This window comes from Macrotis lagotis, chromosome X (assembly GCF_037893015.1).
Source record: "Macrotis lagotis isolate mMagLag1 chromosome X, bilby.v1.9.chrom.fasta, whole genome shotgun sequence".
Taxonomy (NCBI): domain Eukaryota; kingdom Metazoa; phylum Chordata; class Mammalia; order Peramelemorphia; family Peramelidae; genus Macrotis; species Macrotis lagotis.
In genome coordinates, this window is record NC_133666.1 from 98922178 (window position 1) to 98938128 (window position 15951).

Here is a 15951-nt window from a genome sequence, read left to right on the forward strand (position 1 = left end):
CCAAGATGGTGAAAGACCATGGGTTCATGATTTATGATGATTGACTACAGAAATGGGCAGTTAAAATTCTGCAAAAGAAAGGTGAGAGAAGTAGGAGAGAGCAGTTCATTGTTTTATTTACCTTTTGAAGGATGAAATCATCATTAAGGTAAACCATTTCAGCTGCTTTACCTTTGGTAAAAAAAATAATTCTCCAGAAGATGTTCAAAGTCATTGAAATATCCCATCACAACTATCCCATACCTCCACCACAAGCTTAAGACCCATTTCATGAATTCCTCACCCTTAAAGTATTTGAAAGGCTGTCATGTGGAAAAGGGATTACATTTATTCTCCTTGGTTTCTCAGAGCAGAACTAAGAATAAGGGGTAAAAGTGCTAAAAAGATTTAAACTTAATGTAAGTTAAATAAAAATACAACTAAATATAAGGGGGAAAACTTCATATTGATAAGAAATATTCAAAAAGTTAAATGCATTGCCACTGGAAGTCTGAATTTTCATGTATAGAGTTCTTTAAGCAAAGACTGGATGACCACTTGTGAGATATGTTATAAAGTTTGGATTAAATTGCATTTAAAATCTGACTTGTGAATCTGTGATACTGGGGCCCTTCAGATCATGAGTTTTTAATACAAGGTTTGAATATTAATTTAGATTATTTTATAGATTCTCTGCTACATTATGTAAGGTCTTAACTCACCACACAATGTTTTACATCATTATACTTTCTACTCTTTCCCTTTATATATATTCACCCCTTTATACTAAACTAAAAATTTTACTGGTCTATATCACATAGGTTGAGTTTAGCATAATCTGTAATTCAAATGTTTGGGAAAGACTGGAAAGTGAGTGGATACTCCCTTACAGATTGTGCCCTTTATTACTTTATTCACATAGATATCTACCCACAGAGACTGAACATTTATTTTAAATATTAGAGTTGAGAGAAAGGTGTCACCAAAGCAAATGAATAAACCATTGTTTGTGAAATTAACCCTCCCACACACACACATACTTTCTGTAGAGCTACACTACACTATCAAATGGTTGGTAACTCACCCCAATGTGAATAGCAATCAGCAATTGTATTGTGCTATTCTTTGTTCACTGCCTGATGATTAAAAAGTATCATTTTTATCCTGTGGCTCATTTATGTCTCCAGACATCCTGCACAATGATTATTAAAGATGAAAGCAAAATCAAAGAATATCTTTTTGGGGTTCTAGTATCCTCTCTATTCCCAAATTCCCTGACTCTGAAAATCTATTCCTTTTTTCTTTCATGAAATTCTCTGTAGAAGTAGTATTTTAATGAAGTCTTGTAAAATGACTAGGTCAAATAGGATAAGATGATAATATTTCAAAGAGACATACCTTTATTAAAAAACTTCCTAGTCCCAGCTGTTTTTTTCTTTTCTCAACTTTTATCTCATTTATATTTTAAAATGCTATTTTTTAAAGAACATAGACTATTCTTGTATTCAAAACACCACTATTACAGTGTCTGTTTGAGGCATGAGGCAAGGGATGCAGAATCAGGACATAAAGTATTTAATGGTGTTTTCAATAAATATCAGTGGCATGTAGCACAAGTATGTGTGTATGCATGTGTGTACATAGGATTACACTCAACAGGATTAGCTGGAAGGAGGAAACTTCTTGCAGTTCTAGTCACCAATTTTAATTATAATAGTAAAACAATATTTATATATGTACATAAATATATTTACATAAATATGTATATACATATACTTGTGTATGTTTGTGTTTACAATGGTAAATAATATGCATTTATGTTTATATGCAAACTATAAGCACAATAATATATTGTTTACACACATATATTTGTATTTATGGGAAAAGATAGGTGACACAGTAGATAGAAGACTGGTCCTGAAGTCAGGAAGACTCATTTTCCTGAGTTCAAATCTAGCCTCAGATTCTTACTAGCTAGTGACCCTGGGCAAGTCCCTTAACCCTGTTTGCTTCAGTTTCCTTATCTGGAAAATGAACTAAAGAAGTAAATAGCAAAAGCAATGTATCTTTTCCAAGAAAACTCTAAATGAAGTCATGAAATGACTGAACAACAGCATTGGTACATGGGTAAATAGACATATTACATATACATACACATTTTTAAAAACATTACTATATTTACTATTGGTAAAATAGTTACAAATCTTGCAACTATGTATTACAAGGGTGCATAGTCCCTAGAAGGATGATATATAACAATTTTTCATAATTCATATCAATTGGAAGAACTCTCTGTGCCCTGTAATGAGATGGATAAAGAGCTCAATCTTTGTCATTATGAAAATAAGACTTGTGCTGGACAGAATATTTAATGTGCAATTCTACATCCTTAGCACCAAATGTTTCTCTAATAACTGTTAATGACAGAATACAGCCCTGACAGAATAGCCAAAATAGGAATGTGAACAATATACCCCTTTGACTTCTAAAAAACCCCTTACTTAATCTCTAAACTTAATGACTACATTTAAATCTCCAATGTTCATATTACTGCAAGGATGTTGTTTTCAGAAGACAAATGACTTACCTAGATCTGAGCATCATCAACAAGGACATGGAAAATAGGGCAGCAAACATCTTATTTATCCACTGAAATGCTAAATTAACTGACAGGAAGAAAGTTTTTACAATTCTGGTCACTAATTCTAACCATAATAGCAATAATATTAACCAACTTGTATATATAATACTCTGATAATTTCATATCTATATGTTTATCAATAATCACTTTGTGAAGCATGTGCTATTACTATTCTACTTGTAACAGATGAAGAAATATAAATCAAGAGGTTAAGTGACTTGCTCAGGGTCACACAACTAGTTGGTATCCAAAGTAGTGTTAGAAGTCAAATATTCCTAACTTTGAAACTAGTCCTCTATCAACTATACCATTTAAGTGCTTTTAAGTGCTTCTAGTTAACAGAGAAATAAAGATGTTGGAAAGGCACCAAAAAAAGGGCAACTAAAAATTTCGAGAGAATATGAGGACTGCATGTGTATAATTGTATGTCCTTGCAACAATATCACAATGCTGCTGGAAAATTACTTTCTGGACTCAATTTTTAGTATCCAAAAGTTTTTGGTGATGTTATTTGTGGAATAAAGGAAACAAAAAACCCTGGAGAGGTCTTTCTGACTTCAAAGCGGTCTATTTAATGTCACCTGTCTCTCAAATGCTTTTTCATACAAATCTTTTCCTGGTGTATTGTTTCTGAACATACCTTTAAGTCTCAAAAGATCCCAGGATATGAAATAATAAAAAGTAAAACCCCTGGACCTGAGGACAAAGGCTTCCTGATTGGGTTTGATGTGGAAGGACTGGTGTCCCTGGGAAGATAAGGCAAATCAGCTTGGCAAGGCCTGACATTGGATGCTTTCAGTCCCACTTTGCCAGTCTCAAGATGGCTCATTTTGCTAGTTTACCATTGTCTCTTAAATTCTTTCCCTGCAACACAGAGATCCTTTGTGGTTGTGATCAGATTATACTGCAGACTATTTGTTGCTTTTGAAACTGTGAAATACCTCATCCTCGTTCAAGTTTAACTTCAACTGATCTGTGGTTGTCTGGTCTTCACTGAGCTCAGATCCATTGTATATTTTTAGTAATCTTTCTCCCTAGGCTTACTTAGTATCCATGAGCCAGTGAAATCATGTTATCAGCAATTTTCAGACATTTGGTTTAAAATGCTGTGCTTCTACTATTCTAACCTATTCATTGCATTTTTTCTAGAAATGTGCCATCATCAGTGTAATCCATAATATGTATCTAGGGATCTCTAAGTTCTTTAACCTTTCCATGCACTGGCAAAGAGTGGCAGCTCAGAGTCATGAAGAAGAGAAAAGGATATCTAAGAAAGGGCTTTGTATCTCTTTTGGATCAGATCAGAGAGCCATTCTAAAATGTCTGCCCAGAAACTGTGAAGATTGGAATAAATGAATTCAACAAAAGGACTTTAAAGACCATCTTATCAATTCTTTTGTTGTATATTGGGAAAGTGGAAGAAATAAGCATTTATTAAAGGTCTGCTATGGGCCAAACACTTTGCTTAGTACTTCTTTATAAATGTCTCATTTGATACTTATTACTATCCTGGGTGGTAGGTAATGCTATGTTGTCATTTTTCAGTTGAGGAAATTAAGGGAAAAAGGTTAAATAACTTACCCAGAGACTCATCTATAGTAAGAGTCTGAAGCTGAATTTGAATTCAGGATTATAATTTACTAACTCCCAGAGCTGTATCTATTGTGCTATCCAGCTGCAAGCAGAAGGGAGTTAGCTGCTAGCAAAATTGAGAATAGACTCCAGATTTCTTGAAAACAGGAACTGTTTTTTCTCTTTATCTTCAGTACTCAACACAGTGCCCAATATATAGTAAATACTTAATAAATAAATGTTTATTGACTGACTTCTAGTTCAGTATTTATTCATATGGTCCACTTTATATAATGATGTACCTCTCCTCCACCTTTTCAGAATCAGTCAGTCATAGGGGACTGTTTTATATGAATCTGTTGGTGTATTTAATATATACCTTAATAAATAAGATTTAGTATAAATGCCAACTCCAGTGCAAGACTTTTTCTGATTGCTTCTTCTTTCCCCCTTGTTTTTGTTTTTTTCTTGTCCACTCAAAATCATTATGTAAACTGGTAGTATCACACTCAAATAAAAAAAAGGAATCTTTGAACCCATTTTGATTTAGACAACCACAAATTAATATTATTCTTGTTTTACTATATTTTTACTTATTTTCTTAAACAGTTCCCAATTATATTTTAATCTGATTCCAGTTCCACTCAGGAGTGTTGCCAGAATTTTGCAGACTGTTGACCACAAGTTTGACACCTTTGGCATGTCATTTTTTTCCTCTGGAAAATGAGGTATTTGGAATAGATAATTTTTGAGGTCCCTTCCAATGCCATCATGTTTAACATTTATATCTCCCTGGTAGAATGTTAGTTACTTGAAGGAAGTTATTATTGTGAGATGAGTTCTTTTCTCTATCTTTTTTTATTCTTTGAATCACCACAGTGTCTTCAATGTATTAGACATTTAGTAATAATGGCTAGCATTTACGTAACACTTAAAGGTTTGAAAAATGCTTTATATTACTAAATATAAGCACTATTAGCATCCCCAGGGAAGCTAGATGGCTCAGTGGATAGAGCATTGACCTTGAAGTCAGGAGGACAGGAGTTCAAAACCAGCCTCAGACATTTGATACTCACTAGCTGTGCGACCTTGGGCAAGTCACTTAACCCCAATTGCCTCAAAACCAGGGCCATCTCCAGGCATCCAGATTCATGTCTGCTCACTGAATCCACATGGCTCTAGAGGACAAAGTGAGACTGGTGACTTAGCCAGTACCCCTCACTCAGATCCCGATGTTATGGTCTCATTTGAGAATGAAAGACAAACATCATTAATTAATATCCCCATTTTATAGATGAGTTAGATGAGAAAAGAGAGAGGTTAAGTAATTTGTCCAGAGTCATATATGTAATAAGTGCCTGCTGCACTTCTTGCTTTCAAGTTTAATATTCTATTCATTCTACCTACCAGCTGCCTTTAATGATAAATGATTGTTGGATTGAATGAGTGAATACAAAAGAGTTTATCAAGCACTTACTGAATACTAGGCAATATGTTAAGACCTGGAGATATAAATCCAAGAAAGCAAGACAATCTTGCATTCTAATAAGAAAGACAAAGCATATAGGGAAGTGGTGGTGAGAGAGGAGTATTTTGGACTGCTATGTCAGAAAGGATATTAATTGGAGATATAGGATAAAAGATTGATGTCTTTCTTTCTAGAAATTGCAATGTTGAGAGTTGGAAAATGAGTTGGGGTGGGGAGGAGCCACATCATGGCATGGAAATGACAATAAAATGGCTGGGTGGGTCCAAGGACCAAATAAAATAATTTTTAAAATGTTCATGAAAGTCTAGACTAGAGTGATGTAAAGCATAAGATAGTGGTTATACTGAATTTTGATCAGAAATATCAATATTTTTAAATGTATATAGTTAACATTTCAAATGTTTGTCATAAGCTTGTAGCATTTATACTTTTAACTTACAAAAGCATTAAGACTTTAGGGACTTTTGTTCAGTCATTTCAGTTGTGTCTGACTCTTCACGACCCCATTTGGAATTTTCTTGGCAAAAATCCTGGAGTGATTTGCCATTTCCTTCTCCAGCTCTTTTTCCAAATAGAGAAAACTAGGCAAATGGTGTCACACAGTTAGTATTTGTCTGAAACTGCATTTGAACTCAGATTGCCCTGATTCCAGGTCTAGGTTCTGGGTGCCACAATTTAGGACACTGATAAGATATACCCTAGAGGAGGACAATACATTAAAATATGAACTCAAAATCATGGAAGCACATTACTGGATTGAAAGAGCTAAGGTTATATAAAGTCTGAAGTTCTCTTGGGGTTTTTGTTTTTTTGAGTGCTTGAAAAAATGTAGAAAAATAATTATATATGTTTTGCTTGACCCCAGAAGGCAGAACTGGAAAAGTTGGGAGCTGAAGACCAGTAGATTTTAGCTTAATTGAAAGGAAAGAGTCATAATCAGTAGTACTGTATTTAGGGGAGACTGGAACCAGTTCATTCTGAGTACTGAAAGTTGACTGTTAAATTTTCAGTATGAACTCAGAAATTTGCAAATGTTACAAATCAGGGTGTAATTTATTAATTCTTTGATGGTCTAGACATAAGAAAGTGATGAAGAAACTGATGATAATGATTAAACTTAAAGGTATATTGTGAATATACTATTTTTTTTCTTCCTGGAGAATCAGTTGTTAAACATAACTAGCAAACTTCTGATTGTATCCAAAAAGATTTGACTATCCCAGAAAATAGGGAGTAATTTGCTACTAAAAATCTGAGCTCCAGTTTGGATGATTACTTATTGAGATTATTGTGATTATTTCCCTCAGATAAGGGAAAGATGAGTCCAGAGGTGTCTTCCAACTCTGAGATTTGATAAATCTATGAAAGTTCCTAATGGTAATGAAATGGAGCCTAGGAACTCTATGATAAATGCAACCATGCAAATGTCAATCTTTCTGGAACTTTCTGTGGTAACTATAAGTTTCCTTGAGGGCAAGGACTGTGTCTTACTTGCCCTGATCTCCTCTGAAGTTCTCAGTATTGTGTTTTGTCCATAGAAATTTCTTAACAAATACATATTGAATGAAAAAATGGATGGACATCTATGAAGAATTTCCTTAATTATCTAGGGATAATATATATATATATATACAGATATATATATATATATATAAATATGAGTAAAATGCTTGAATATGTTCCATTATTTTTGGCTTAACAGTTTATGATACAACATTAAGCCAAAATATACAGAAAGTGAATGAATGAAAATAACATTGTCAATCCATCACTTGATTGAGTATGGATTGATTTGAGTTTGGGAACTCTTATTCTTTTGTCTGGATACCTGGAATAATATATGTGACGTATGACTATTTGATTTGTGGGTACAGTGAGGGCATCAGAGTCTATCTGTATATAAAATATTAGTAAAATTTAATTTCTTTTTAATGACTTTTTTTAGAACTAGCATTTATAATTTATTTTCTTCAAATGAATAGAGAGAGAATCATCAGCTTATTCCATACTGGTAATTAGCAGTACATTAGCTTTAAGGAAACATGGGTGGCAAAAATTTGGATCTTATTAAGGGCAGGTAGAAAGTTCAGGGTATATGAGACAATATTCAACTTCCTCATGAAAGTAAGGTCATTAGAAATTCAGGTTGGAAATAATGAGTAATGCTGTTGTTGTTGCTGTTTTAGTTTTTACTAAAAACTCAGGTCCTCCTGATTGCAGGGCTGCTACTCTATTCACTAAGCCACCTAGTTGCCCTTGCCACCTAGCTGCCCCAATAATGAGTAATATGAAAGATGATTTTTAATTTATCATATCAATTGTTGTCCAAAATATGTATTCCATTACATTCATATATCAAAATTTATTCCACTATTATCCAATTGATGGGAGCCTTCTTAGTTTCCAGTTATTTAACACTGTAAAATATGTTTTTTGCTACAAATATTTTTTGCTATAAATTTTTTTGCTATTTTTTGCAGATAATCCCTTTAACTGTTTCCCCTTCAAGTTGTACTTAAAACTTTCTACCAAGACCCTTTGTCAAGTACTTTTGTCTCCTCCCACCTTCTTTTTATAAGTTTTCTTTCTCCAAATAGAATGTAAGCTCCCTGAGAACAAGGATTTTCTGTTTCTATTCTCAAAACTTAATATTTTGTATAGGAAGCAATTGATGATGATTGTTCTTCCTTCTCAAAAAAGACCATGATATCAAGGAGGTGATGCCATGACAAGCACATGAATTGGATTTGAGTGGGGTGCTATGCTAAGTTACAAGCCTCATTTTCTCCTCCAGAGCCATCTGGGTCCAGGAGCTAGATGTGAATCAGGATGCCTGAAGATGGCCTTGTATGTTAGGCAGTGTTGAGTGACTTACCCAAGGTCACCACAGCTAGTAAGTGGCCAGTGTCTGAGGTTGGATTCAAATTTCCATCCTCCTGACTCCAGGGCCAGTGCTCTATCTACTGTGCTGCCTAGCAGTTCTGAAACAATTAATAAATGCTTGTTGACTGTTTTTTACATATAAATTATACATATACATGTATATATAATATATATATGTATGTCTCTCTCTATATAAATCTATAAAGATTTAGACATACTGTAATAACCATACTGAAACACTGATTTGGAATGTGCTTATAAAAGGCTCTTTCCCGAGTCTTGTGTTATTTCCCCTCCTTTAACTCATTCATAGGTAATCTCTGCCTCTGTGACATTTTTGAATGTACTTGCTGGTTACTCAGATTTAAAACTTTTTTTTTAGGTTTTTGCAAAGCAGATGGGGTTAAGTGGCTTGCCCAAGGCCACACAGCTAGGTCATTATTAAGTGTCTGAGACCAGAATTGTACCCAGGTACTCCTGACTCCAGGGCCGGTGCTTTATCCACTGCGCCACCTAGCCGCCCCTTAAAACTTTTGTTTTTAAATCCCAGGAATTTTGCTTGAACATTGTTCTCTTGGGTCAGCTGCCTATCCTTCTCAGACTTACCTTTCTCTTATTTAGGAGTATTCCTAATGCAGTATCTATTTCATCCACAACTGATTACATTGGGGGAATGACTTTCTGGCAAACCTGTTTGTCTTTATAAACTCAGGAGGGCTGAAGAGTTTCAGAGATCACATCAGAAAATGGTTCCAAGGGTTGCATCATCAACATACTTTCCCTTGCCATTTTCCATTCTGGTATTTCTTCCTCTTTCAGCCTATATCTGTCCCTGCTGTCACTATTGCCTAGGACCTAGAGGAAGTTTAGAAAGAGAAGAGAAATTGGCAGCTCACATGCCATAGAAGTCTTCTAAAAAGAGTAACCTCTGTCAAAAACCCTTGGTTTGGGGTGGCTAGGTGGCTCAGTGGATAGAGCATCAGCCCTGAAGTCAGGAGTACCTAAGTTCAAATCTGGCCTCAGACTCTTAATAATTACCTAGCTGTGTGAGCTTGGGCAGGCCACTTAACCCCATTGCCTTGCAAAAAAATTAAAACAAATTAAAAAAAAAACCTTTGGTGTGGGGGCAGCTAGGTGACCAAGTGGATAGAGCACTGGAGTCAAGAGGATCTGAGTTCAAATATGACCTTAGACACTTAATAATTGCCTAGCTGTGTGACCTTGGGCAAATAACTCCATAGTCTTAAATGAAATTTTAAAAAAAGCCTTTGCTGCTGGGAGGAGGAAATCCCTGATTATATTTATATTATATAGTTCTACTCATACTTCTACTGTTAAGATCCTCTTGGGAACCATGTTTCCAGTCTTAAAGGGAAGTTGTGTTAAATTTGGGGTTTCTTAATCCATTTTTTTGTGTCATGGACCCCTTTGGAGGTCATATCAAACCTTTTCAGGTCCTTAGACTTCCCAGAATAATGTTTTGTCTTTTAAAAGCACCAAATAAAGTATAGAAATTTTATGTAAATAAGAAACTAGTTATATTGAAATTATTGAACTATTAAAAAAAAGATAGACTCTAGGTTAAGGATTAAATCCTTGGATAAGAATTAAATCCTAATGAGCATGTTTAGGGTCTTTAGAGGGATACTACATGATAAAATACATTGGTTTTCAAAATGTGAACTGAAGATTCCTGAGACCCTTCCAGTGAGTTTTTAGGATCAGAATAATTTTAATAAAAGTACTAATATGGTTAATGTCTAATATTGAAAATATTAATTGTTATAACCAGGAATGTGATGATCAATGTTGAACAAATAACACTCCAGGGGGAAAAAGTGCACAAAGCACTCTTTTAAGTTAAATATACCTTATTAGCGATTTCTCCTTCCTCTTATCAGCATAAGAATTATTTATTTATTTATTTATTTTTAGGTTTTTGCAAGGCAAACAGGGTTAAATGGCTTGCCCAAGGCCACACAGCTAGGTAATTATTAAGTGTCTGAGACAGGATTTGAACCCAGGTACTCCTGACTCCAAGGCTGGTGCTTTATCCACTATGCCACCTAGCCGCCCCTAGTCTAAGAATTAACAAACAAATCAAACCCTGATTTAGATCATTTACCAATGTGTAAAGTGTAAATGATCATAACTAAAAATTGAATGACTTTTTCAAGATAGTAAATTGGCTCCAGCATATACATGGATATAAGCCATATAAATGAAGGCTTTATTGGATCCTCAATTTGAGAACTTTTGGATATAGTTTCAGCATTAGATTCAGGAAGTCACATTCAAGTCTTTGTGACAGTAGCTATATGATCATGACAACATGTTAGGGCCTCAACTAATTCTCTAAGACTCTAAGTTATAGTTGACTCACCAGTATGCATCAGTTGGACTTTCCCATTGAACTAAAACCATAGACTCATAATATATGGCTTAAAGAGGTGTTAAAATTCATCTAGCCCAATCTCAATCATTTGACAGTGATTGCCCAAAGAAAAAAAATGTGACATTTGAAGGATGGCATATGAATTAAAGTCCACTGACTTAAAATTTGGCACTTTTGCTCCTTATTCTGTTCTGTCTGGATCACAAGTTTTGAAGCAAAAAAAAGAATAATTCTGCCCAAGTAGTGCAAACAGTATTGAATTAATCATGTAGTTCCAAGAGTTCATTTGCAAGTTGTTTTTTTGGAGCTTACATAAAACATATTTTTCCCCAAAAGAAAAAAAAATGTGATAAATGGAGGTAGCTCACAAAAGTACACTTAACTGATAATATTATAGAATTTAAGCATCATTTATCAACTTTTTAATGGAAAAAAAAGCATTCTGAATGCCAGTTTGGAACATCATGTACACTGTCCTCATGTGCTTCATTGCATTGCAGCTGTTGGGGGAGTGTTTCCTAAGACTTTAGATATAACCTGAAGAGGTAAAGAGGCACCAACTTCCAAAGAAATAGTAATGGAGAGTGAAGGAGGGATCCTGGCAATTGTTTTCAGACTTGTTCTGAAAGGGGCAGCATTTATGGGAAAGGAATATTCAGAAATTACATAAGGCTGCTGAATTTAAATGCCTATAATCTCTCCAATAACACTTTCTTAGTAGAATTTTGAAATTGTAAGAGGTAATATTCTGATATGCTAACTTGAAAAGAGTAGTGGTAGATAATAAGAACTGGTATGTAGCAACATCTGCACTGATCATATTAGATGAAATCAAAGTTAATTCAGTTCAAGGCTCCTTATGTCTAGGAAAGATTTGAAATAGAATGTGTTATGCTAATTCATGAACTAGACAAATTTGTATATTTGTGGTGAGATCAGATTTTTTTGGTGCCTTCATTATAATTATAGGAACTTTAAAGAATTATTTATAAAAAGTTACACTTGGTTAATATTTGGAATATTTTTTATTTTATTATCCTTGTTTTTGCTGCAAAGATGATTTGGATCTCTTTATTTTAAGAGTGAATTTCAGTTTCTTGGCAGAAGTTATTTGGAATTATGGTACAGAAAACATTTCTTTGAAAGTTAAAGTAATGGATGATTGCTTCTTTACATTCATAAATATTAACCACACTTAAATGCAGACCATTCACTACCGTCAATAATGAAAAGACAAATTAACATAGGAAATCTATGTGAGGCAAAGCCTCAGTCTAAATAATTATGAATGTGTGCATCTTGTTCTCCTCGGTGGTTACCAGACTGGGGAGGTTTGATAGAGGTGAACATTGGGCAGGAGAAGTCTTTGTGCAAGATAATTATGAAATACTAGAAGGAGGGTTTTGAATTTTGCAAGAGGCTTTAATGACTCCCAAGACATTATAACATAGCATGCATCTTGTTGAAAGAATACAAACACTGTGTTACAGCAAAATAATTGTCTGATTAGAATGTATATTGGGTAAGAGCACTTAAAATTCATATTGTATTGTCTGAATGGCCAGTAGGGAGCATAATTTTTATTAAGTTATTTTTTTTTAAATTCCTCCAACAGTACTGAAAAGTAGCCAAAGGGATTTTCTAAAAGTATTATGAAGAAAGATCACTGACCTTATTGAAAAGGTATCCCGTAAAAAAAAGTCATGGAAGAGATTTCCTGAAGGCATTTTAGATCAGTTGGAATAAATTAAGCCATGAATGACACAAGAAAATAATGGTAAAATAAAGTCTGTATTCAGGAAAAAACTATTCAGACAAAGTACACTAGAAAATTATTGATAACACCAGCTGTGATACTTGATGGTAAAACTGCAATATGTGGTCTATGTGCTTTTAAAAGGTAACTTGGCATTTATTTTGTTTCCTTTCACAAAGACGCTTGGGGAAATTTGAGTCCAATTTTCACCCCAGTGCCTAAATCATTCTCTGGTCATAGTAAGAGTGATATTTAGGGATGCTTTTTGGTTACTGGTTTAATGTGTTATTTCTACATAATCCTGAGGGTACCCCTAGAGAACTGACAGAGTGATGGATTCCATATACAGGCTTAAGCATAGTTCACAAGGTCCTAGGTTAAAGGGAAAATGGCTCAGTGGGTTAAATCAGAGTATTAATGAAGTCAAAATCACAGGTTCTTTTTTTCCCAAGGGAGGATAATCAGTTGTGAAGCATTCTAAGGAGACAGACCTACAGTTTGACTTACTGTTTTATAAAGGTGAATAGAGATGAGAGTGTGAATGGATCACTATAAACCATTAGGAGATTCATACTGTTACAGTTATCAATCCATATAAAGAATGCAGAATAATATAATAGAAAGTGGAAAAGACTAGGGATCAGGAAGAACTCTGTTCCAAGCCTCTAAAATGTAATATCAATCAATAAACATATATTATACACCTACTTTGTGAAAGATATTATGTTATATATTAGGGATACAGAGATAAAAATGAAATAAAGCATTTATGTTATTAAGGTAAATATCACATACATATAAAAGTGCTAGGCCAGAGGCCTGGAGCTATGATTACATTAGCTCATGATACTTTGGGGCTGCTTGGTGGAGCAGTGAATAGAGCACTGGTCTTGGAGTCAGGAGGACCTGAGTTCAAATCCAGCATTAGACACAGCTAGTAAGCTGTGTAACAAGTCACATCCCTGATTGCCTCGCATCCAGGGTCATTCATATCACTGGATTCAGATACCTCTGGAGGATAAAAGTGAGACTGATGACATAGCACAGGATCCCTCACTCAAATCCAATTCATGTGCTTGTTAGGGCATCAACTCTCTAATAGCTGGGTCTTCTTTGAGAATGAAGAACAAATATCATCAACTTTGGTGAGGAAATTCCTACCAGTGAAGGTCAGCATCCTCTCCTACAAGTTATAGTCTGTGATAATTATCTGGACCACTGAGAGATTGTGACTCTAAGGGTCATAGAGCCATTATGTGTCAGAAATGAACCAAATCCAGTTTTAACTGGTTCTGAGGACAGCTCTCTATCTACTATAAAACATTATTCTACACATATAAATATGTATAATATGTACAATTATGCAAGATAATTAAGGGAATGAGTCAAAATTTTTAATGACTATGTGATCTTGGGCAAATTATTTAACCTCTTTGGGTCTCAAATTTAGAGTAACCACAGCTTTATTACTTGTTCATCCAATGACAGACTATATGTAAAATTTTATATTTTACTATTACTGCTATCATTATTTTATTTTTAATATGTTTGAAGTAGCAACTCAGCCTGCCTTTCAGAACTTGAAAAGGGAAGGTAGCAGTGTACTATGTGACTGGACTAAAAAGATAGAACCCTGTTGCTTGAAGGGCCTTGGCATTTTGGATCATTCCTACAAAAGGAATGGCAGTCCTCCTCCTTGCTTTTGCCTTCAGTGAAGCTGATGATCATGAAATCTAGTGTGGTATTAGGAACTCAGGAGATGGGATTCTTGTCTTTATCACCCAGGAGGAAACCAAGTCACACCCACTAAGACTGGGCTTTTTCTAAGGCTCCATCCTCAATCTTTTTCTCTTTTTCCTTCTTTAATATTTCACTTGATGATATGATCAGTTTCCATGGATTCAACTATCAAGTACTACACACTTATCCAGCTCTGCCCTCTCTTCTAATCTCTAGTCTTGCAGCCTGAATTAACTATTAGATATCTTAAACTACAGACACCTTTTCCCCCTTTTAAATAATATTCTATTTTCCCCCAATTACATACAAAAATGATTGTTAAAATTCTTTGTTTTTTTAAATTTTAATTTACATGCTTCCATTTATAAAGATATCCAAGGTCACAGAAAGTTTTAAAGTCTCAGCACTGGGTATATGAACAAATGAGAAAACAAATAAGGCACTTCATAAACCTTAATGCTCTACATAAATTTTATTGTTGTTGTTGTTTATAGCTTCATTTGGAAGGGACCTAATAGATTTTTGAGGGAATTCAGAAAAAAATGGGTCTTTTCTGTGGTTTATGTTTAAACTATCTCTAATAAAGGAATAATGTACCCCGTTGCTCTTGGAATCAGTGGAAAATTCTTGCTTAAGAAAAGATAAGTATTTCCCCTTTAGAGAACCATACTGAGAGAGAGCCTTAAAGATTGGCATTCTTTGACCTCGTTCACAGATAAGAGCCCATACCACTGACTTAGTTTTCTCATAAATTTAATTAAAACTCATTGGTAGATCATATTTTTGTTGGTCAGAGTAAGTTGAAAAGATTCGACATGTATCTAGTATCTTTTGGTTTTAAAAATGCAAAAATAAGGATATCTTTTTTATTACATCAATAAAGACCTCAGCATGATATAAAGGTTGCTCATAGTTTTAATAAAACACTTTTGAAAGGGATACTTCATGACAACCCCTGAAGAGAAAACTCAATATACTACATATACAAATTATATTTATCAGACAAAAGCCCATTATAAAAAAATAAACATTTTGAAAATGACCTTTAACTAAACCATCACACATTTAAGTTTTGTTAGATCTTGGATTAATTTATACACATTTCCCTAATTATAACAATTAAACTTTCTCTTCACTTATTGAACATCAGCATTGACAGATCTGATTAATTAACTATTTACTAGTTCCTACCATAAAAAGTACATGTATATTGTGTTTTTATACATTATTTTATTGCTTATCATAACAACTCAGTGACTAGAAGCTGCAAATTACTGTCTCCATTTTACAGGTGAGGGCACTGAGACTCAGAAAGATGACCCAAGACACACAACCATTAAAGAGTAAAGCTCAAACTTTAAATCCAGTCCTTCAACTCTATGTTGATTAGTATGATTCAGAATTATTACATCCACTGTTAGTCTTTGAAAAAGCACAAAAGAAACTCACGTGTAAGGGAAATTTTTGAATAACTATCCATACCCTTACCTACAGTT